The 24356-nt window shown below is 39.0% G+C and overlaps 1 long non-coding RNA gene across 1 annotated transcript in view; it reads left to right on the top strand.

The window, feature by feature from the left end:
* Nucleotides 1-23747, top strand: part of LOC311528341 — a 50253-nt gene extending 26506 nt beyond the window's left edge. Inside the window, exons 2-3 of the long non-coding RNA XR_014713577.1 lie at nt 20546-20738; nt 23275-23747. This is a non-coding gene — a long non-coding RNA (uncharacterized lncRNA). The remainder of the gene's footprint in view (nt 1-20545; nt 20739-23274) is intronic.
* Nucleotides 23748-24356: the final 609 nt, after the last annotated feature.

The raw sequence follows: 24356 nt of genomic DNA, 5'->3' as shown, positions 1-24356 counted from the left end.
AACACCTTCCAATATAACAATATCCTGATCTTTTATAGTGCATTAAAACTCAATTTTTCCTCACTTCTCCCCATAATTAACACAAACACTGTCTCATCCTTTTTTCTTCCCCTCTGTATCTTTTCCTAATCTTAGTATTTTTGTAATGCAAGGCCAAACTGCACAGTTACAATCCTTCTGGATTCCCTCTTCAGACATGGTCCTAATAATCTCCGCTTTGTACTATATCCTGCTATGTATCCCAGTGTTTGCTTTGCTTTGCTTTTCTTGCTGCTGCCAAATATTCTGTAATGTGATGCATTTAATAAATAATTGTTTTAAATATTGTCTGGATAGAGTTGAGAGGGAGGAAGGATTTTCTACGGTTCAGCCTCAAAATAGGAACTCAGGAAATTTCACTTCTATTCCCAGCTTTGCTATTGCCCTTCCAGCCTTGTCTAAACTAGGGAGTTTTTACCATAAACTCCCATCATTGCTCTCACCAGTTGAGCTGCATCATCGTTAGCAATATTGGGAGGATGAGTGCAGCCTTGCTTTGGCAGCTATTTTCAGCATTGTGTCAGTGAAACTCGGTCAGAACAAGTCTAATCGGCAGGATGGTGAAAACAGCTGCCAAAGTTAAAAGAGGTGTGTCCTCACACCAGGACAGCTGATAGCAAGGTTGGGAGTTTCTGGGGGGAAAAATCCCTTATGCAGTCAACCCTTGTTGTTCCTCACTTTTAGGATTGCTGGGAGTAGGGATGCTGTGAGTGCATCAGCACCCCTGGCTTGGAGTACAAATATCAATGAATGTATGGCTTCCATCATAGATAGGGTTTACAGTTTTTCCAATGGCTTTCTGCGCCCTCACTATAAAAATTGTTCCAGTGTCCCTGCCCACCCACAGACTCCTCCTGTGTTAAATGAGGATAGTAAAACTTATCTCAAAGTTATTGCAAACATTAGTGTTTGAGAAACAATTTGAAATCCTTGGATAGCAGGCATAACAGGAATGTGAGCATATAAAATTTGATTTAGATGTTCGAGAGGCTTTTCTTCTTACTTTCTTCAGTATCAGAGAATACCTTTCCAAACAGGTTGTAAGAAGGACTGTTTAATGAGTATTCATTATATCACCTCGGATGTTGCTGCAATGTACTCTTTTAGCGAGACTAGTAATTGAAAAAAGACATGGGTGGTGGCATTAATGAAGATATGAAGAGGGCCAGATGTACTAAAGGGCTGTATCCTGTGAGCTTTATTCAAGGGAGTCATTCGTACTCCTGCGAGAGTCCTATTGGAGAAAAGATCTAACATTTAAAAAGCTGTGAGCAATACATACATGTATATTCCTGTAATAAAAAGCTAGCAGAGAAAAGCGTGTGGAACACACAACATATGGCATTCTCTCACACCTCGCCTGGCATTTGCCATATTCTGCTTGTAACTTTCTAAATTTTGTATATTTTTTCCTCAGTTTCAGTGAATTGGATTTTTGGCGAGGGTTGGGGGGGGCATATACTATAATATCAGCAGGAGATGATTTACAACTACATTTGCATGATCTGAATCAGGGGGTTTAGTCTAGGTCACATCTTAGTAGAGACCACCACACTCATTAGCAGTTGTTCAGCTCATATAAATCTCCTCCTGTTTCTGATTGTACATCCTGGCAGTAATGACAGCAGTCTTTCACGTGAAAAAGAAATATTAGAGAAGTGATGAATTTATTTTAGCTAGCTTCTCATGTGGATTTGACAGCTGGAAATAAAGAGAAGCAGCACCACGTGACCAACCTGCTCACGACAGATCACAGTTTGGGAAACTCTGATCTAAATGATTAATGGGCGATTTATTTTTATTGGTCATAAGACTGAAAGCACTGGGGGTTTTTAGAGGCAGTGGTTGCAGATCTGAATTTAGTAAATGTGACAGACTGACTTTATTTGTCAATAATTCATGTCTGATACAGAGTAGAAACACGGGTAAGGAAAGATATCAAACATCAAATCAAATATCAGGCAGACAATGAGTTATTTTCAAGATTAAAACCTTGGGTCCATGCCAGTAAACATCTGAACGGATGTTTAATTAGCATCTCAAAAGGACCTTTTTCAGCGCCAGTTACCTGGAAGGTAGATGAATACAACTGTGGGCTGAGAGTCAGTGGTTGTGTGGATACACCTTCAAAGGAACATTTGGAGAAATCAGTGTGTGTAACAGAAAGAAAAACAGGAACCCAAATGTCTTCATCCAAAGATTGATTAATTAAAATAGGGAGTAACTTAAAAATATACAGTGGATTTTCATAAGAAACTTCCTATTCCCTCAGAAAGGGCATGTATATAAATACTTTAGCTCACATGCTGGGACTAGGAATACAGGCTAACATCTTGAGCATCAAAAGGATCATCGTCTGTAACTGCAGTGGAAGGGGACCAGACTCCTAAGAGTGGAAGATGATCTAAGACACCAGAAGAGACTGGTGTGTATGTGGAGAGAGAGAGAGAGAGAGATGCTGCCTGACAAAGAGAGTGGTAGGGAATAAAGAATACATGCTCTACTCGGCTGTAACATATTGCTTGTTCTCATGTAATGGCATGAAGGGGACCTGTCTAGAATAGCTTTTGCAGAATTTCATACTAGGCATGCTATGAATATCCCTTTCTTTTTAATCCAGGTTTTTCTCTCTCCTTAACAAATATTGTTTTGAGACCATCTGAGTCTTAGATTGTTTTGAGGTAAAATCCCTTCAGTGCATCCCTGAAGAGGAGAAGATCTCTTGTGAGAGGCAGCTGAACACAATACCTGACCCATAGCAATCATCTGAGGCAACTCCCATATAAACGCTCCCCAATAGTGATTGTGGTCAGTAGATGGATAGGAAAGCTGGGTGCCCTTGCAGAGTGGGAGGAATAGGGGAGTGAAAGTTACAGTAATTATTTATACAAGGGCTCCAAAGGCCATTAATCAACACGTTTCCAGTCACTTTTCTGTTAGTTCTTGTTAACGTAGTTCCTCCCTGTGACTCTTTCCACTGATGACCAACCAAGAAGTAGTTTAGAAGCCTGTTATTCTTTCCAGAACATATGTATCTTATAGAATGAACAATATTAGTTCTCCCAAAGTATTCGTATTCTCCCGAGACTGCAGAAATCTGGATAAAATTTATTACAGACATGAAGCTGCTCACCTCTGTGATATTTAGTACCATGAAGCTAATATGTAATATCAGATTTCAAATCCTTAGTTATGTTCCCTGTTTAGAGACTGTTAAATTTCAGAATGTTAGATGGTTCCCTGTTAGTCTTGCTTACAATTATAAGAAATGATCAATAATACAACAATCAATAACACTTTTTTCTGTAACTTGTCAGTGAAATACAGTAGCTTTTGAAATAGCAGTGTCTGCTTATTTGATTTGTTCATTTACATCTTTACAGTCCACAGATGTCCTTGACCTCTTTATTTTACTTGCCAGATGGCAGTAGCAACTAATTTCCCCCTTCGCCCCCCCCACCTACTTTTCTATATTCATGCAGTTCAGAATGTTTTTTAATGATCTCATGGCCTCGATTAGTAATTTATCATTTAACACATTTACAAAACTTACATCAAAATGTTCTTTTCCCTTCCCTCTTCAAAACAAATGGAAATATTTTTCTCCTGCTAAAACCCACTCCCACAACTCATGCATTTCTTATGGATATGTCCTGCACAGTTCTGCAGTAACAGAATTTGCAGGGAATTATCAGCCTCACTTCAAATCTTCTGTGGGTCAGGGAGTAAATTGGATCAGGGACTAAAAAGGACAGCTCCAGCACTCAGGTACATATTGTCTCTGCAGGCAGAAATGATGAAAAATAGGTGAATCTGTCCAGAAGAGTGAGGAATGGTCAGGTATGGGGAGGGGAGTGTTATTTCTATCGCATTGTACCGAAGACTTCTTGGAGCCCATCCATGTGTGTTCAGTGGGGTTCAGGTTCTACAGTTTTGGAGGGGCTGGGACAGAGCCAGAGGGAACAGTTACTCTCAGCAGTATTGCCTCCCCCACTTGCCTACAGTATTGCCTCCTCCAAGCCTACAGACTTTTGTGAGGAAGTTAATGCTTATTCTACCATAATCTCTGTCCCTCCTCTTTACTGTAAAGCTTTCTTTGGCAACCAGGAGACGAGCCCCTGACTACAAAGGGACGTGGAGGGATGAGTAACCAATGCAGATGGTTTTAGCGTCATGAATCGTCCAGAATCTGCTGATTTGTGGGAGAGAAACCTCCGGCCACTTCCCCAGGAAGAAGGGGAAGCCCCTGAACCTGAATGAAAGACTGCATCAGAAATTCCACCACTGCAGATGGAATTTCCTACATGGAAATAACCTGGGCACGGGATGGCGTGGCCCTATGTTATCTAGCAAGGTAATACAAAACTGAGTCACTGTAAATTGGTGTCTATCAGCAGTGACAGATTCATTATGATGTCATCATTGGGCTTCCAACATAAAATCAACATAACTTAGGACAGTGGCAAGAAGGTAGGTGGAACTGTTCTTTTAAATGCTGTTTCTACCCTTTTTGTAAGGGTAGGGTTTCTGCTCCCATGGCTCTCATGCTGTACTGCAGTAGGTTATTGTCCTCCTTTTTGGAAGTAGTTGCTTTCCAGGGGTACTGAATATACATAGCTTCTAAAGTGCTTTTGGAGCCAGGATGAGAGGTGTTAGAGAAAATATTATCAGTATAACATTTTAAAGCATATTTTCTAGAGTGGATGGGGGAATGGGGAAGGTAAAAAACTGAAGGCCTAAAAACTCTGGTGGCAGAAGAGGAGCAGACTGGTTATTAAACTGATTGTGTAATAAACAGTTAAGAGAGCTACTATGATGATTGATGGAAAGAAACACTTCTGGCAGCAACCATAAACTTTCAGCCTGAATGACTTTCAGAGAAATAACAAATCTAAAGTAAAACACAGAACAAAAGTATCTCTCAGAGAGCCCCAGCACACATCTCCTCTGTAACATGCTGCATTAACTTTCTCCTACCCAATGGCAGCTATCCTGGCACTCCACCACAGACATTTAGAAATGGAAAGATGCAGTACCCAGAGAACAATCATAACTACTAAATATCTCGTCATAATACTTAAGACATAACAGTTGAAGCAAAAAAAAAAAAAGAAAATTACATAAAACATCAGTCAACTAATTCTATATATTTCCTTCCCAAGAAGTCGGTTGTACAGACAATGCCAGAAACAGAAATACATTTTCAAGGGAAGTTATGACCACCCCAAAATGGAGGCCTGATTCTGCAGCCCTTATACACACAAGCACTGAAATCCTGTTATGGTATGTGTAACCTACATGCTTGAATAAGAAATCCTCAATGAGCCAGGGTTTCCCTAGGTGTTTAGGAAATGTAAGAGAGTGAAAGGCTGAAAATCTTTTCCAACCAGCAAGTGAGTTGTATAAATTACCAAAGAGAAGCATCAGATAGGAATTGAGTGGGTGGGGGGACTATTGGGTGACTGAACAGCTATCTGAAGAGAGGAGAAAACTAATCCATTAAAGTCTTTCCTTCCTCCTCAAATTCCTTCCTCAAAACCCACTTCTGTGTTGGTTACAAGCCAGCAACCAACCAATAAGTGTGAGGCTGAGCATCAGCTGGGGATAGGTGATCTATATAATTTGCTTTAAAAAATATTCAAGAGCTTTGGAACCATGAAGTTGTAAAACAGCTAACCTATAGAAACACATCCTTGTCCTTCTCTTTTCTCATAGCAAATTTCAAGTTAATTGCAGTGACCATGTCTTCCTATGTGTTTATACAGCATGTGACACAATGAGCTCTGGAACTGACTGGGGCATATGTATGCTCCCACAATAGAAATAATAGTAATCAAACATAACAGCAAGACTAAGGCCCTGCCTGAGTCTATAATCCTTACATAGGTAAAACTCCCACTGATTTCAAGGTGAGTTTTGCCTAACTGAGGACTTCAGGATTCAACCCCCTGATGCTTAGCGCGATCTTGTTCTGCCTCTGAACTTCCTACTGTTCCAGTTAGTAGGACATTATTTGTTGCCTATTTTGATTAGATTCTAAACTCTTTGGGGAGCAGGAACTATTTTATTTTGTGCTGTGTACAGCACCAAGTACATTCTTTGGCATTAATAAATAGCAAATTAAAAAATATAGAACATTGTAGAACTATAGAACTCAGTTATCAGGGATATCTACTGATCTTGTCCTTATTGTTAGTTATTTAAAACCTAATTTATTGCTTTGTTTGTTTTTGAGTTTAGAGCTTAAGCATCTGAAGAGATTTTAGTTTCTGGACCAAGAAGAGTTATTCCCATAGCACAGAAAGTAGACAGCTCATTTGTTCAGTGGATCTGAAGCAGTTCTGTGTCTTTACTCAGTAATTAGCATGTTTTTCTTTAGTATAGCATATGGCATGCTTACTTGTAAACATACCCTGAAAAACCCTTTCCATGTAGCTGGCGCTCTGAACTAAGTTGCAATTTCATCCACACACGCTTGTGGAAATACAGTGGCAGTTCTGAAAGCGCTGATATTTTAACAAATTCTATGTGACATGCCCGTAACCTGAATTTCCTCTGTGAGTTTCATCATGAGAATTGGATTACACCTTGCATTCACAGTAGACCTGGTTCTCAGTTATGCTAAGGCCACTTTACGCTGTTTTGACGGCATAAAAGGTCTTCAAAGTGGGCATAGACAGCCCCCTGAGAACGTCACCTGTGTGGAGGGCCTCTGTGGTCAGTGTACAGCCTGGCTCTATGCTGGCCCTGATGCCAGCCTCCAGTTTAGGGTCTGAGGTGGGGGGCGGGGAGGGGTGGAGGAGGATTTCATCGGGGTGGCTAGTGTTCAGTGGTCCATGGAAAGCCAAGTGTAAGTTCGAGCAGATCTGGGAAACATGCAGGTGGCTTAAATTCCCCGCTGGCCCGAATACAGTAGTGTATTAAATGAGAATCAGGTCCTATATGTGTAGTTTAACCTCAGTGGAACTCATTTATAGGGTGAAATTTACCACTGTGCCAAGGGCTAACCAAAGGCCTCTGTACTAAGCTCTTGCAAGGAAATATTAAGTAGGACTTAAGTGGCATCACCGGCCTCATGCCACCCCTCCATACTGGGATGAATTTCACTCATTAGCGAGGTAACATAAAAGTTTCAGATGCTTTCAATGCATTTCAAAGTGAAAATGGCAGTGTTGTTATTGTGCTCTCTCAACAACTCTCTCTTTTCTGGACACAAAAGCAACTTGGCTTGGATACTAGAGTAGGCTTTTGTTGGAAATTTCTGTAATCAACCACAAAGGATTTGGGGATGGGAGCTTCAATTCAGTATAAGGTGATGGGTTGGCCCATGGGCCACTGATAAATGGAAAAATATTTTTAAAGAGAAAAATCTCCATTATCTAGACACTAGAATTAGCTATGCAAATGGCCATATAATCATATTGTCCTCCCCCTTCTCCTATCCTTCCTTATGCTATCATCTTTCTCCTTTTGTTCTCAACTTAATTTAGATGGATAATCTTTCAGGGCAGGGTAACTATTGTTATCTGTATTGTAATGTACATGTGCATCTGTGGCACGACTTAAGTAATAAATAACTATCATAATTCCTCAGTGAACAGCAGACTTATTTATATAGCACCCATTAACATTTTTCTGGTTTCTGTATCAAAGTTAAAAGCAAAAATCATCTACTTAAATGGATCTAGGACAAATGAAACAGAGAGATGTAGCTACTCTCAAAGGCAGGCAGACAAAAAAGGAGAAAACAGCCCTAAAAGGAAGATGTAGAACAGAACAGGAAATGATCTGACCCAACTACAAAGGCTTTGCAGTAAGCCTTGAAGATAGCTACAAAGGGAGGGTGATTGACTTTTTCAGAAGGGGAAATCTACAATCAGGCTTTCTGAATGGAGAGGGCTCAGTCCCCAGACTGGTAAGCCAGACTGGTCCACGGAAAATTACAACTCCTTTTCCATGCACAATATGAAAAATCCCCTGTGACTGGACTAGTTCAGAGAGGCTTCAAAACCTATAGCCAGAGCAGCTTCTAGTGAAGGTAGGGCCTCAAGCATTGGGTCTAAGTTTTCTGGGGGAAGAGGGCCAGTGAGAAGAGGCTCCAGGGCCAGTACAAGCAGATCCAGTGTCCCCTTCAAAGAGAACATTGGCGAACCCCTTATGATACCTTTTTAAACTATAAGACCCAACACATGGTGCAGATGCCCTTGACTTTGACACAAACTGGGATCTTCTGAGCCACAGATTTAGCAACATGTTCATATGCTATAATGCTTCAGTTCCAAATTAGGGCACTCAAGCAATTAAAAAAATTAATCATGATTAATTGCACGATTGAAAGATTAATTGCGATTAATCATGCTGTTAAACAATAATAGAATACCACTTATGTAAATATTTTTGGTTGTTTGCCACATTTTCAAATAGATTGATTTCAATTACAATGCAGAATACAAAGTGTACAGTGCTCACTTTATATTTTTATTACAAATATTTGAGCTGTAAATATAAAAGAAATAGTATTTTCAATTCACTTAATACAAGTACTGAAGTGCAATCTCTTTATCATGAAAGTTGAACTTACAAATGTAGAATTATGTACAAAAAAAACCTGCATTCAAAAATAAGACAATGCAATACTTTAGAGTCTACAAGTCCACTCAGTCCTCCTCCTTGTTCAGCCAATCACTCAGACAAGTAAGTTTGTTTACATTTGCAGGAGATAATGCTGCCCACTTCTTGTTTACAATGTCACCTGAAAGTGAGAACAGGCGTTCATATGGCACTGTTGTAACCGGCATCGTAAGATATTTATGTGCCAGATGAGCTAAGATTCATATGTCCCTTCATGCTTCAACCACCATTCCAGAGGACATGCGTCCATGCTGATGATGGGTTCTGCTCATTAACAATCCAAAGCAGAGCAGACCAACACATGTTCGTTTTCATCATCATGAGTCAGATGCCAGCAGCAGAAGGTTGAGTTTCTTTTTTGATCGTTCGGGTTCTGTAGTTTCCGCATCGGAATGTTGCTCTTTTAAGAGTTCTGAAAGCACGCTCCACACCTGTAACTATCTTTAGAAATCTCACATTTCTGCCTTCTTTGCGTTTTGTCAGATCTGCAGTGAAAGTGTTCTTAAAATGAACAACATGCTGGGTCATCATCCGAGACTGCTATAATATGAAATAAATGGCAGAATGCTGGTAAAACACAGAGTAGGAGACATACAATTCTCCCCCAAGGAGTTCAGTCACAAGTTTAATTAACACATTATCTTTTTAACGAGCATCATCAGCATGGAAGCATGTCCTCTGGAATGGTAGCCAAAGCATGAAGGGGCCTACGGATGTCTAGCTTATCTGGCACATAAATACCTTGAAATGCTGGCTACAAAAGAGCCATGTGAATGTCTGTTCTCACTGTCAGGTGACACTGTAAACAGGAAGCAGGCAGCATTATTTCCTGTAAATATAAACAAACTTGTTTGTCTTAGCAATTGACTGAAAGAAGTAGGACTGAGTGGACTTGTAGGCTCTAAAGATTTACATTGTTTGGTTTTTGAGTGCAGTTATGTAACAAAAAAAATCTACATTTGTAAGTTGTGCCTTCACAATAAAGAGATTGTATTACGGTACTTGTATGAGGTGAACTGAAAAATACTATTTCTTTTGTTTATCATTTTTACAGTGCAAATATTTGTAGTAAAAATAATATAAAGTGAGCACTGTACACTTGATTTCAATTACAACACAGAATACAAATATATTTGAAAATGTAGAAAAACATCCAAAATATTTAATAAGTTTCAATTGTTATTCTATTGTTTAACAGTGCGATTAAAACTGTGATTAATCGTGATTAATTTTTTTAATCATGGTTAATTTGTTTGAGTTAATCATGTGAGTTAACTGCGATTAATTGACAGCCCTATTCCAAATGCTGTCTACTCCATTAGATGTAACTACATAGCATATTTGCAATTAAGCTATTTTCAAATATAGTCTATATGACTGTAATGAACCTTTTGTGTTTGAAGCATTGCTACGATGCACCCTTTCCACTTCTAAAATGCTCCATATAACCACTTTATTGGTTCTGATTCACAGACAGTGTGAAGGGAGGTACCCAGGTGCTGTGCAACTCGATGTGTCACATGGAGAAGCCATTGTCATCCTGCATAGTCTGCCTCTACACTGGAAGTGCTGTGCAAGCAGGCAATTGCCAATACACACTACAGAATGATGCAGGTTCTGGCCCTTAATTACAACCATTCTCATCTCACTGTGCAAGGATTTGGATTTAGGAATTTAACTAGTACTAATTCTAATGTTTCACCTAATGAAGTACCTGTACTGGCCAGATCAATTCTGAGAGGCTTTAATATTCACATACTAACATACAGAAGGAATATGTTCGGAAGGGGCAAGGATTTGTGTATGAAATATCTACTCATTCTGACAAATGAATAATTTTTCTAAAGACCTTCTTCTCAAGTCACATTATAATTACAGTACAATTGTTTTAGGCACCTCAAAAAGCATGACAAAATATTAGCCATTTCAAGCTAATAACACTTCTAAAACTGTGACCCAAACTTTGTGAAGATGGAGTGAATTTTATTTCAAAGGATGATGTATATTTTTCCATGGGAGTAAAAAGAACCATTTAATTAATCAAATGTTCAACTAACTCATCCTTCCTTCTAACAATGATCTACCTTTTGCTGTTATAAATGCTAATTTGCCTATGTCACATGCAACAAATTACATTTTAGAAAATTTGAACTGGATGATTATATAAAAATATGTGCAGTGTTGTACCTGGTGTTAAATTGTTTTCATTTATGTCTCATATAAGTTCTGCATTAATGGAATATTTCTGACTGTCATTGATTATACAATGAAGTCCCTTTGACAGAATGTAGATTCTAGAAGAGTAAAACCTCTCAAGTATGCAATATCCTGCCCCCGCTGATTAAGTAGTATCAACAGCTGCACTGAAGTACAGAACTATTCTGCTGATTGACCAGGCAAATCAGACCATATGAGACCTCATTTGTTCCCACTCAGAAGAGATAAAAAGCTGAAAGTTGCTTGAAAAAATAGAGGGTGGGGTCAGGAGGTCTTGAAAGCGAAAACTGTGAATAGTCAGTTCAGGAGGAAAACTGGGCCAAGTTTGTTGGCTTATTTTCAAATAGAGCACTGCTTCAGGGCTCTGTTGCTTGACTAAACTCACTGAGGAAGTTGAATAAAAGAAACCATTAGAAATATGGTAGGTTTTAACAGCCAGTATTTCTAAGTGTGGTATTTTTCTGAGGACCATGCCCTCCTACTTACACACCCTGTCTTTACAGTCACAGCTCTCATTAACAGTATTGGGAGATCTGTTTGTGTGAGGTCCGACTGAACTAGAATGCTTATCTTTTCCAAAAACATTAGGCTTCTTTATCAAGCACATTTTTGTAGCCTGGATTTATAGAAGAGCTGGCCCGTCACATCAACAGGATGCTATGAGCGTCTGACTCATTTTCAGTGCACATGTTTAATTCCATTCTTATAAAAATCTATTATAGGTGGGATTGGTACTGCCTCCTATTATTAAGGCTGACCACTACTTCCCATTATAAAACTGTTTTAATTGCTTTGAACTTTCTGAAATTGTCTGTGCTGTCTCCTTGTTTGTTTTTGTTAATCTTAGCCAAAAAGGTTCAACCATTTCTGAGACCAAGGCTAGGGGGAAATATCATTTTGCGTATGTTAAAAAATTCTGCTGACCTTTTGTTTGAAATGCTCTAGTGTCCCCATGCTTTGGAGCAGGCACCTGAAATGGGCCAGGGAGTGGTCTTTGTGTCAGGGATGTATCTTTAGCCATCCCTGTGAAAACCCATGCAAAGTTGGCCACATTGTAAGTCTGGAAAGAAACCACTTGCACATGCTCAGATTTCTTTGATTTTTAGCAGTTTAAATCGCTGAAGATTCTCATTCTTATGTACTCATTAAGCATATTCAAGCCATTCACAGCTCCTATGTGTGACTGAACTGTGTCATCCCCACAGAGCAACTAAGCATTTCCAGGCCATGGCTACAAGGGATCTGGACTTTAATGGCTTCTCCAGGCCAGCGTAGAGCTGGGTACTGGAAGGGAGAGCAGGGATCCTGTTTCACCTGTGCTGTCAATAACCCCTCCTGCTGGTACCCAGGCAGTATAAAGGAGGAAGCTTCCTGGTTTGACTGCACAGGGCACAAAAGTTTGGTTGGAGGAGAAGCAAAGGAGTAGACTCTCACTAGAAGTCTGGTGAGACTGGGAGTTTGGAACTGGCTGGCCAAGAGCTAGAGGGGTATAGGCTGGGATTGGTACAGGGGGAAAGTTAGGCTGGAACTGTTTGGTGAGAAGACTATGATTGGAAGTAAGGGGGGCACTGGAACTGGTGAGGGAAGCAGAGCAAGTGGGAGCTAGTTGGCTGGGGCAGATGCTGAGATTGGATGAAGAGTTAGAGGAGGAGGAGGAGGCTGGGGCTGTGTCTTGACAAAAAGACTGGGACTAGGAACCAGTGTGGAGGGAACAAGGGGCAGAAAGATCAGATGCGGAGCTGGGAGAGAGATGAAGACTGGGACTAGGATGAGAAGCCTGAGGAATTGAGACTGGCTGGGCAAGGAGCTAGAATGGGCTAGGCTGGGATTGGGAAGAGGAGCTATGCATAGATAATGAAACTGAGACAAGGAGCCAGGGGTGGGAAAGAGACCAGATTGGGACTGGGAGAGAGACAGGTTGGAGGGGATGGGGCGAAAGCAATCAGACTTGTGGGAAATGGGCAGATCAATCCATACGCATTAGAGCACATGCTTCTCCAGAGCTTTGAATGGAACCCAGATTCCTGAGTGTCACCATTCCTCTGCTGTCAGCAAATATCTGTGAACCCATTGACCAAGTGTCCCATTCCTCCCTGATTCTGATCCACATAGAGGATTACAACATATTATTGCTATTAGTTACTCCATTCACTCAAGTGACAGAGGCAAGGTTGCACGGGCAACCTTAATTCTGACATTTTCTAACTTCTGAGTGTTTGACTTTACAGCCTTAATAATGTCCTTTTAACATAGTTTCTCTGTGTGTAATATAAAATAATTTTAAATATATAAATCTAGGTTTGAAGATAATGTTTATTGATAATGGAAAATACTATGGCTGGATTTGAAAAAGAACAGGTTATTTTGATGAGCCCTAATAACATTTGTAGCTATGCAAGCTTGCTGTAACAGTAATATTCAATTTAAACAAATCTCATACTTCAGGGTTCAAAAACTGTAGAGGTCAGGAAGCATTGCACTCACTCCCCCAAATATACACAATATTACACACTGGCTATGTTACATAGTGTTTTTCACTTTCTTTTGAAACTTTAATGAGGAAGGGTAATGGGCCAATGGTCTAATCTGATATGGAGAAACTTATGTTAGTCTGTTTTTATTTTATTTTATTTCTTTATTTATTAGGTAGTGCACATCTTAAAGAAGAAAGACCTATTTTGTTATTCCTGATCTTTAAAAGCATTTATAGATGCATTATTCAAAGAGTAGACTGTTATGGCTAAACTGGTCCATCCAGACTGATCACTGAAAGCCAAGCCAATCACTTTAACATAGAGCTGGGACACACCAGACTTTATTAGTTGTTGATGCTTAAGCAGTTGGGATTTATGAAGACAGAGCATCCACCCTATCCAAGTTTCTTAGGGAACCAGGTTGGCTCTAAACCTGCAATTTATAGTATGTGCATTAGTACTCTATGTAAGCAGAGCACCATTGACTTCAAGGAGATTCTGTGCAGGTGCTGCTTTATACCCACATACAGTAAATTTCAGGATCAGGTCCTGGTCATCAAATATTAATGCCATGTGAATTGTTAAGCCATTGGAGAAATTCAAAGTGGACTAATATTTAATATAAGTTTTTTTCTCTTTTCTGGTTATTAAAATTGCTCATTCCCTACAAAATTCCATGGTGACTGGGTTAGTAGGATGAGCTACTTTGCTGGAGTATCAAGGTAAAGGTGGACTGAAATGCTGTTCAGACTTATAATACAATACAAATCCGTTTAAGATCCTAAATCATTAGTGGAATACTTTTAGCTTCAAAGTTAAAGAAATATATTAAAAAACCAAAATATTTTAAAATCTTTTCCATGTTTATATATATGCCAGAATCTCATGTCTCAATGTTTCCTTGTAGGCCCATGTCACTCTGTCTGTCTATCTACCTGTTGTCTCTTCTCTTCTACTCATATTGTAAGTTCTTTGGAGCAGGTTGTGAAGGCTAGGACTATAACAGGGTTTAAAAGAGAACCGGATAAATTCATGGAGGTTAAGTCCATTAATGACTATTAGCCAGGATGGTTAAGGAATGGTGTCCCTAGCCTCTGTTTGTCAGAGGGTGGAGATGGATGGCAGGAGAGAGATCACTTGATTATTACCTGTTAGGTTTACTCCCTCTGGGGCATCTGGCATTGGCCACTGTCGGTAGGCAGGATACTGGGCTGGCTGGACCTTTGGTCTGACCCAGTGTGGCCATTCTTATGTTCTTAGGTACTGTCTTTTCGTTCAGCATTTGTACAGCATCTAGCACAATGGGGTCCTGGTCCAGGGCTGGGGCTCCTAAGCTTATAACAAACAGGTTTAAAACAAACAAAAGGAAACATTTCTTCACACACAACACAGTCAACCCGTGGAACTCTTTGCCAGAGGATGTTGTGAAGGCCAAGATTATAACACGGTTTAAAAAAAAAAACTAGATAAGTTTCTGGACGATAGGGGTCCATCAATGGTTATTAGCCAGGATGGGCAGGGATGGTGTCCCAGCCTTTATTTGCCTGACGCTGGGAACGGGTGACAGGGGATGGATCACTTGATGATAACCTGTTCTGTTCATTCCCTCTGTTCATTGGCTACTGTCAGAAGACAAGTACTGAGCTAGATAGTGTGGCTGTTTTTATGATATAAAAATGCCTATGTCAAACTGTCTAGAGTGGCTCATGATCATGAATGCCAACCTCAGCGCAGACTGTTATAAACCAGGGCACAAACCTCAAACTGGTTGTATGTTCTATAATTAGATTTCACCAACCAAGGATCAAGTGTGAATTCCTGAAGCACTATACCAACCTTAACATGGAGTCACAGACACTCTTCTTGGGCACTCCAGTCTATCTTGCCACCCAGACAAGCCTGCCTTTGTGATAGATGGTCCCTTATACCAAAAAAACGCAACAATATTCTGGTCACTCCCACACCCAAAGGACCAGTCACTTACCCCAAGTCAAGTGTACCTGAGATCTCTCACCAGTGAAACACTTGTTGCCAATTGTTTGTTAAATTAACTAAAGGTTTATTAATTATGAAAAAGAAAGAAGTTATTTACAAGGTTAAAGCTGGTAAACATACACATGCAAATGAGTTGCGGTGTTAGGTTCCAAAAAGTAATAAAAGCTACTGTAACGTGCAAGCTCTATACTTTATGACCTTTAAGGTAAGCTGTTCAGGGATCCCTTGCTTATGTTTAGAAATATCGCCCTCTCCAAATTGCAAGCAGTATAGTGAGAGCAATTTCTTCTTGACAGGGATTTTTATTCCTTTTCCCCAGAGCTCAAGCTGAAGGGATGAGTGTTTGTACATATCTCCTCTTCATGGCTGTAGAGGGAACAATCCACTGATGTTCTGCAATAGCTTGTCTGATGTTTAGAGGCCTTGTTTTGTTGGGCAGGAGATGACATCTCTTGTGGTAAACTGATATTTCAGACTCGGTAATTCTTCTCCCCTGACTGTGGAGGTTTCCAGTTTCATAGCAAACACCTTTATAGTTACAGAATAAAACACTTAAATATTACCTTATAACATAGAGTATGGATATTATAAATGAACTTAATGCATGCAGCAACTCACAAGCATTATATTCACATTTAATTGCTATACGATATGGCACTCAACAGGTACAAACATCCATGCAGAGCTTTTCCAGCCTCCTCCCCTGGTTCCAATGCCTTTTGAGGTCTATGTGCCCCCTCCTCACTAAGGATTCATAGCCCAAAAGGCAGAGGGACTTTACCACATATATTCAAGTCTAGTGCCCATCTCTTCCTTTACCAGCCATTTGACCAGCAATCTCAAAAGTGTTCTGCTACATCTCTGTAATTCAACAAGAGTAATTGTCATTAATATTTCTTCTACCATTACAGTAGAATAATATTTTGTTATTCTAGTAAAAGCTAGGTTTTTTTTAAGTGATGATCTTTTTGAAAATAAAAAACATTTTTCATGGCTGTCAAGAGGTGTATAACTAGTATGAAAACCAGTCTCATTCGGCTTTAGAGACTTGATAGCTCAGATAATTATGCAGAACTAATTAATTCAAAACCTGTTTATCAACAGTAGCCTGTAGCTGCAGCATTTCATCACAGAGGCATTAACAAAGGCTTATCACCTGCTTTCTTGATGCTTTTTATCTCAAAGGCAAATCAATATGCAGAGTATGGAAAAAATGTTATTCCCACAACTAACACTTCCCATAACTTGCAAGAAATTTTAGTGTCTGATACCAATTAGTTTTCCTAGGTTAAATTTTCAACAGTTGTACTTGGAGATGAGAAGTGTTAAACACCAAAGTTTCTAGTACATAAAGTCTGTTCATGAGAAAAAATTTAAATACAAATAAATGTTTAGAAAATTTAAATCTTTGTTTAACCCTCCCCAACACCTAGATTATTATTTTCATATTCATTCTCACAGTGTATTTATTTTACTGTCCGAATGAGCTAAATCACCTGCTCCCAACTAATTGTGTACATCCTAAAAATTGTGTACATCCTATATTTATACTTTGTCTTCCCTGCTCCCCGTCCCAACCCACGTTTTTTTTCTCATTCACCTCTCATGCCTTTTTAGATTGTATGCTCTTTGAGGCAGGGACTGTCATTCACTATGTATTTGTATAGCAATATAAATGTGTAACAGTAACAGAGTACACAGACCTTCCCACAGTGAGGTAGCATTTTTCTGCATGGTCCTAACATCAGCTAACACAGTGGATCAGCAGAGGTGCTCTACCACCTAAAATGTGCTAGGCGCCATCCACTCACATAGGAACATGCAGTCGCTGCCTCAAAAGGCTTACAGTTCCATTTCTAGAGTGTACCTATCACTAAATTATAGGTACGTGAATACATTTATAATTGAACCGCTTTTCAAAAATAAATCAAACTCCAATACCAAGCAAACCCCACTTCACTAAGTTTGAAGATGGACCTGAAGGTGTCTCCACTCAACCACACCTGGACATTTAAAGTCTGGATAACTAGACGGGCTTAGTAACTTATCCTGAAAACCATCACATCTGGGCTTTTGGCAGCATGAGAAGTGAATTTCAGAGCTGCTATGAATACCCTGTTTACAATTCCAGATGAACAAATCTAGGGGTCTGTCATTTTTAGTCACTTCATCTGAACCGAGCAAGCATAGTATGACACAAAATTACACCCAAATCATAAAGCGTAAAAGCAACAACATTACTTGTACTCAGGAACAAATTGGATGCCAATACAGTTTATGGACCACTAATGTAAAGTGCTCTTATTTTTCAGGTTGTTATATAGTCTCCTTGCTGAAGTTGCAAACTGTTTTTTAAGAAAAGCCCCTTGTAGATTGCACTGCTTTAATCCAGTCTAGAGATGGCAAAGCCATGGATGTCTGTCAAAGAGATTTACATCAGGGGGAGAGGTCTCAACCTCTTGGCCAGATGCTGATGGGGGAAAAAAGCACTCGTGTACATTGCTGCTAATTGGAGATTATTTTACTAAGGGATATGGTGGATTTTCCATCACTTGAAATCTATATCAGGATCAGATGTCTTTCTAAAAGATTGCTCCCTGTTGAACTACAGTATATGGCCTGTGTTATGCAAGAGATTGGGGGAGATGATCATAATGGCCCTTTCTGGCCTTAAAATCTAAGGGGGAAATCCTGACCTCATTTAAATCAATGGCAAAATTCCCATTTACTGTAATATACCGGATTGCACCCTGGGAATCTATAATAGCCCTCAGTGGTCCTAGTCCAGTGGTCCTAGTCCACAATGGGTCCAAATGTGTAAATTTATCTATATGCATAAGTGATTGAAGGATTGGGGCCATTGTCAGTGAGTTATTCATAATATTCAGCTTAAATATTTTTCTGTCCTTTAATTACACCTGCTTATACTCTCTAGTAACATCTTTAATAATTCATTCTCTTCCTGGTGTTTACTTCCTTCCAAAGAGAACAGTACTTATACACATCTATTAATAAAAACATTCACTGAGACATTTCTCTGTATGCTGCAAAATCACAGAATTTGTTGAACAACGTGGGGAGTTTTTTGAGGGGCGGAGGGAGAAAGGATAATTGTCTCATGTTGCTTTATTTCTTTTTATAGCTTTGTAGCAAAAAATGGGAATAGATCAAGGATACAAAGTAGAAACTAGCTAGAAATATAATGCCCATTCCTTTCTTCAGATAAACTACACTTATGCATGAAATATCCACTGACTATACTAGCTACAGTTGTAAAATCTCTGGAATAAAATGCAGGGTGGTTTATGCCTCCTGCTCAGCATTGTAAATACTGGATATAATGGCTTCAGCAACAAAGAAACGAAATGGTCCCAGGGTTATACATTGTCTGTATATTCTGCCTGCTCACAGAAAACTATAGGTATAGCAATAAGAAGTGACGCTGGAAGGGTTAAATCACTAAATTTTCAGACTTATTTCTTATCATTTATGAGATTGTTAAATGTCCAAAAGTGGATTTTTTTCTTTTACTATCAGTATAAAACTGAACATACTGTGAGACATAAGGTAGCAGGTGTCTTGGCGCTAAACTATCAAGTCTGTGGGCATTCTGTTATAACAGGTGCTCCAAAAATTCGAACAGATTTTAACAAGAGCTATATGGGCTTTTTTAATTAGCCTGGTTACTCAGCATGTGTAGAAAGTACTAGGTATGTGCTTAAAACATCATAATGTCTTGAAAACAAATGCTTCACATACCCATAGTCATTCTTTGTGGTTGTTAACTTAAGATTCATTTCTTTCTCACATTAGTATTTAATCCTTATAGTCATCCCTTTATTATATGTCCTGTTGAAAAGAACAGTCTTACTAAAAGAATGTAGAAATTCATCCAAGCTGTCAGTGAGTGTTTAAAAGCTTGGATTTACCTGATTTTACCTGGGAATTGTACTCTGCATTAAAGAACTAAAGGATCATATAAGCCAGAAAAAATATTTGCTTTGATTCTCTCTCATATTGAACAACAAGGTGCCACTTTTCTTCATTTCCAATTGTGCTTATTGCATTGTCATGAAACACATCAGAAGAATTATTTTAAAAAGGAAAATATATTGATTTGTAAAAGATTTTAGACTAAAATCAAAATACCTAATTGTTTGGAAATGGTATCTCTGTATTACAGAATCTCATGCGATGTATGATATCTAGTACCTGACAAGACAGCTCATGCTGTTTCAAATAAGTTTGTATACAATAAGGTAAAAAAATAATCCCCCTAAAGAATAAGCCATATTACTTTGAAAAAGTATAGAAGGGATAATATAACTGAGGCTTTTACTTGAATTGTTCTATAGCAAAATTTGCGATTTGATTTATGGACTGTTTTTCTAGTCAAATAAAAGATGAAATTCCTAGTTAATTGTTCAGTGACTCTAATGCAGGTATCCATCCCCAGATTTTGCTCTCGTATTTGCCAGTATTTATTTAGAAATGACTAGATACATTCTATCTATAATGCTATTTTATATATAGTTTAATCTGACATATCTTAACTAAGGGATCCAGTTGCTCTAACCTAGTACATGAAGAACAAATTGTTGAAATTTAATGTGGGTTTTCACTTCCTAGATGTTTCTTGTCCCTTAAATCCCTTGGTCCAACAGAGAAAATGATCAATCTTTGTACATGAACATTCAAAAAACCTGTTCAGTTACAAAACTGTTGAAAACTATTTATTTATTTTGGAGGGAAAAAACTAACATTTTTCACAGTCCTTTTTCTTTCTTTCTATTGTTATTTACTTGCTAAACACGAACAGTATGCTCAGCACTGTAAGAAAAACATGTAAGGACAGTTTCATAACCCTATATCTTCATAGACTAAAATAATACTACTTAGCACTTAGTGTTTTTAATCTATGTATCTCAAAGCTGTTTCAAAGTTACATAAGCAATATTATCTTCACTTTACATTAAGGTGGGGAATTGTGATACAGAAAAATAAATGACTTGACCAAGGTCATGCTGCAAGTCAATGGCAGAGCTAGGAACAAATATATGGACCATGTGATGACATACACAGATGATAAGAATCACACTGGGAAACACTGTGGTGGTGTTAGCTTACGATGATGATTTTTTCCCCCTATTTTTCTCCTTAAATAATAACAGAATCCTCGCTCTCTGCAGACTTCCAAGTCCTGGAGAATAGTGAGCAGAGAACATGCTACAGCAGTGCAGGCTTCATGGATCATCCTCACAGCTACGTTATGTACCTGCAATTTCCTCCAAAATGGCATTTATGCTGTTCATAACATGCACAACTGAGCAACCAGAAAGCTGTAAATATCACTGCTGCAGGAGCATATTTTGCACTAATAAGGTACAGTATGTCAGGGTCAGTTGTCGGTTTGTAATGATAAATTTCAGGCAAGACACTAGGTGAAATTCCTGGTTCCACTGAAGTTCCTATTTCACCCACTGAGTTTATGCTCTCCAACTCCCCTTTGGCAATAAAGCAGCTGCTTTGGAAATATTGCCGGGATTGTCTCTTTATATAAATATCACTTTAAATAATGATAATAATATCTTACATGTATATACCAACTTCACAGTAAAGTATACAGAGGGTTTATACAAACTATGGACAGAATTCTCCCTGATGATCTGTGTCTCAGATCTCTTCTCCAAGTGGGTAGAGAGTGAGTTGGGGAGAGTTTGCTATGGCTGATGGGATATTATTCTTTGTCCCCCTCTATTAAGCAGTATCTTTTAAATGTTAGTACTCTGTCCAGTACATTTGATGGGCACTTCCACAAGAACAAATCTAAAAATAAGCACATGCATGAACCACACCAGGCACTACTGAAAGGCAGTTACCTCTGGGAGGGGAGAGGTCAGCACAGTAGCACAGCTTAAGATAGTTTGTGAAGTATACAGCAAATGAGACTATTGGAGGAGTTCTTATAACCAGAAGTTAGGAATCACTGTTGCAATATTAGGAGATACTGAGTGGCATGGGCTATGACTAAGGGGAGTGGGTTGTCACAGTCAGAATCCAAGAGATATTTTTGTCATTGTTTATGACAGCAAACCCTATACAGTTGCAGCAACCTACTCCTCAGACTGCTAAGGTTAGTAAATTAATGTACAATACCAGCAAGAGCCTCTCTTTTCAGATTTGGGGCTATAAACAAAAAGCATCTGCGTCAAAAGTTAGCACTGTTATAGGTGATAATTCCCACAGATGTAATATTTCACTTGTGAATGCGAAGGCTCTGAATGGATCTTGCAATGCAGGAAACTGCTCCCTATACTGGGATACTCCACACAAGCAACAGAGCAAAAGCACCATTTTCTGGGATTGGGGAGTTAATGACTCTCTTGTTCACATAAAAGAATATCAAAAATAAAGGGGATTTTAACACTACTTGTATAAGTGTCAGAATATACAGGGTGAGATTAATACAGGGATTCAGTTATTCTAATAAAATCTTTGAAGCCAGGATTAGGGATTTCAAAAATATATATATATATATTTCATTACACAAAGTAAAAACTATTTCCCCATGTTTATTCCCCCCCCCCCAAACCCCCAAAGCTCCTTGGAGGTTCCTGTTAACTGCTGGAAATGGCCCACCTTGATTATCACTACAAAAGGTTTTCTCCCCCCCCCGCTCTCCTATTGGTAATAGCTCATCTTAAGTGATCACTCTCCTTACAGTGTGTATGATAACACTCATTTTTTCACGTTCTATGTGTATATAAATTTCCTCACTGTATTTTCCACTGAATGCATCGGATGAAGTGAGCTGTAGCTCACGAAAGCTTATGCTCAAATAAATTGATTAGTCTCTAAGGTGCCACTAGTACTCCTTTTCTTTTTGCGAATACAGACTAACACGGCTGCTATTCTGAAACCTGTAAATATACAGCAAGATTTCAAAGGAACATCACTTTGGTTTGGTTATGCAAACAGAATTTGTGTGTGCCATTCAGGTATGAACAGATCTAGCTAACTTCTCTTTGTGGGCAAATCCTGTGTGTGAATTAAAATTCTATTATTGCAACACACAAACTGATTGTGCCTGTAAAACTGTAAGTGCAAATTTAGTCCCCGATCCTGCAAATACTGCCAAACCCACACACAAGACTTTAAGCATACACGTAGTCACATTGTAGTCAATGTAGTCACATTCCTAAAATTAAGCAAAGTCTTTCAGGGAGTCTTTGAAATTTTGGTTTAAAATAAGCTGGACAGGAAAGAAAGTGTCACTTTCAAAACAGAGTGAATTCTGCAGCCCTGGAAGGAACTTTGAATGATGTACTTAATATTCATCACTATTTTATTTCCTATTGAAAGTCTCTATGGTACTTACTGCTTGCCTCCAGAAATAAATAATATATATTTCAAGTATCAGAGGGGTAGCCGTGTTAGTCTGGATCTGTAAAAGCGGCAAAGAGTCCTGTGGCACCTTATAGACTAACAGACATATTGGAGCATTAGCTTTCATGGGTGAATACCCACTTCGCTGGATGCGTGTTGTGGAAATTTCCAGAGGCAGGTATAAATATGCAAGCAAGAATCAGGCTAGGGATAACGAGGTTAGCTCAATCAGGGAGAATGAGGCCCTCTTCTAGCAGTTGAGGTGTGAACACCAAGGGAGGAGAAACTGCTTTTGCAGTTGGCTAGCCATTCACAGTCTTTGTTTAATCCTGAGCTGATGGTGTCAAATTTGCAAATGAACTGAAGCTCAGCAGTTTCTCTTTGAAGTCTGGTCCTGAAGTTTTTTTGCTGCAGGATGGCTACCTATAAATCTGCTATTGTGTGCTTAAGGGATATTGAAGTGTTCTCCTACAGGTTTTTTTATATAACCATTCCTAATATCTGATTTGTGTCCATTTATCCTTTTACGTAGGGACTGTCCAGTTTGGCCGATGTACATAGCAGAGGGGCATTGCTGGCACATGATGGCATATATTACATTGGTGAATGTGCAGGTGAATGAACCGGTGATGGCGTGGCTGATCTGGTTAGGTCCTGTGATGGTGTCGCTGGTGTAGATATGTGGGCAGAATTGGCATCAAGGTTTGTTGCATGGATTGATTCCTGAGTTAGAGTTACTATCGTGCGGTGTGTAATTGCTGGTGAGAATATGCTTCAGGTTGGCGGGTTGTTTGTGGGCGAGGACTGGCCTGCCTCCCAAGGTCTGTGAAAGTGAGGGATCGTTGTCCAGGATGGGTTGTAGACCAAACATTATAATCAAAGAGGCTGATAAAGGAGGTGCTGTTTTCATCATGAACAGGTCTGACATTCACCTGCACGTCAGTTAGTCTATAAGGTGCCACAGGACTCTTTGCCGCTTATGTATTTCAAGAGATTCATTACATGGTGCCCAACTTCTAAAAATTCAGCCTTAAAAACAACTTTTAAAGAAGATATTGCAATTATGAATAATAGCAGGGAAATATGAAATGGAAAATTAGGAGTTTAAGTACTAATTACAGTTTGTTTATTTTTCCATTTGGTTTGGCAATTCTGACTATCTTTCACTGTACAATATATGAGGTCAATTAGGATTCAGCTGATCTTGGAGTCAGTTGACACAGATTATAATTAGATGGAGTAAAGGGAAGAGGATGATGTTTTCTCTTTCTCCCTCATTAGGGCTAACTGGCTGAGCTAGTTTTATTGCTATCTTAAAGGCAGTAAAAAGGTCATGTGACTGTTTCCCAAATGAATTGTTTTGAAAAATGCTGTTGTCTTTTTATGGACACATCCATCCCTGGGATGTATAAACAGTTCTTATTAAAATTAAAAGTGTGGAATTCGTCTTTGTTAGCAGTCAAAATGGGCCGTTTATTTAGTTGAATCCCACCCATCCAGCTCTTGAACTGTGAGGATTCAGATCAAATAGATCCCTGCTCATAACTACTGAGTCTAATTTTGCAGAAACCTGGACTACAAGAGTTGGAAAGATCAAAAACAAACTCAGCTTCC

The sequence above is a fragment of the Lepidochelys olivacea genome, assembly GCF_965140295.1.
Source record: "Lepidochelys olivacea isolate rLepOli2 genome assembly, chromosome: 11".
NCBI lineage: Eukaryota > Metazoa > Chordata > Testudines > Cheloniidae > Lepidochelys > Lepidochelys olivacea.
Note: the sequence above shows the minus strand (reverse complement) of the source record. Positions and strands in the feature narration are given on the sequence as shown.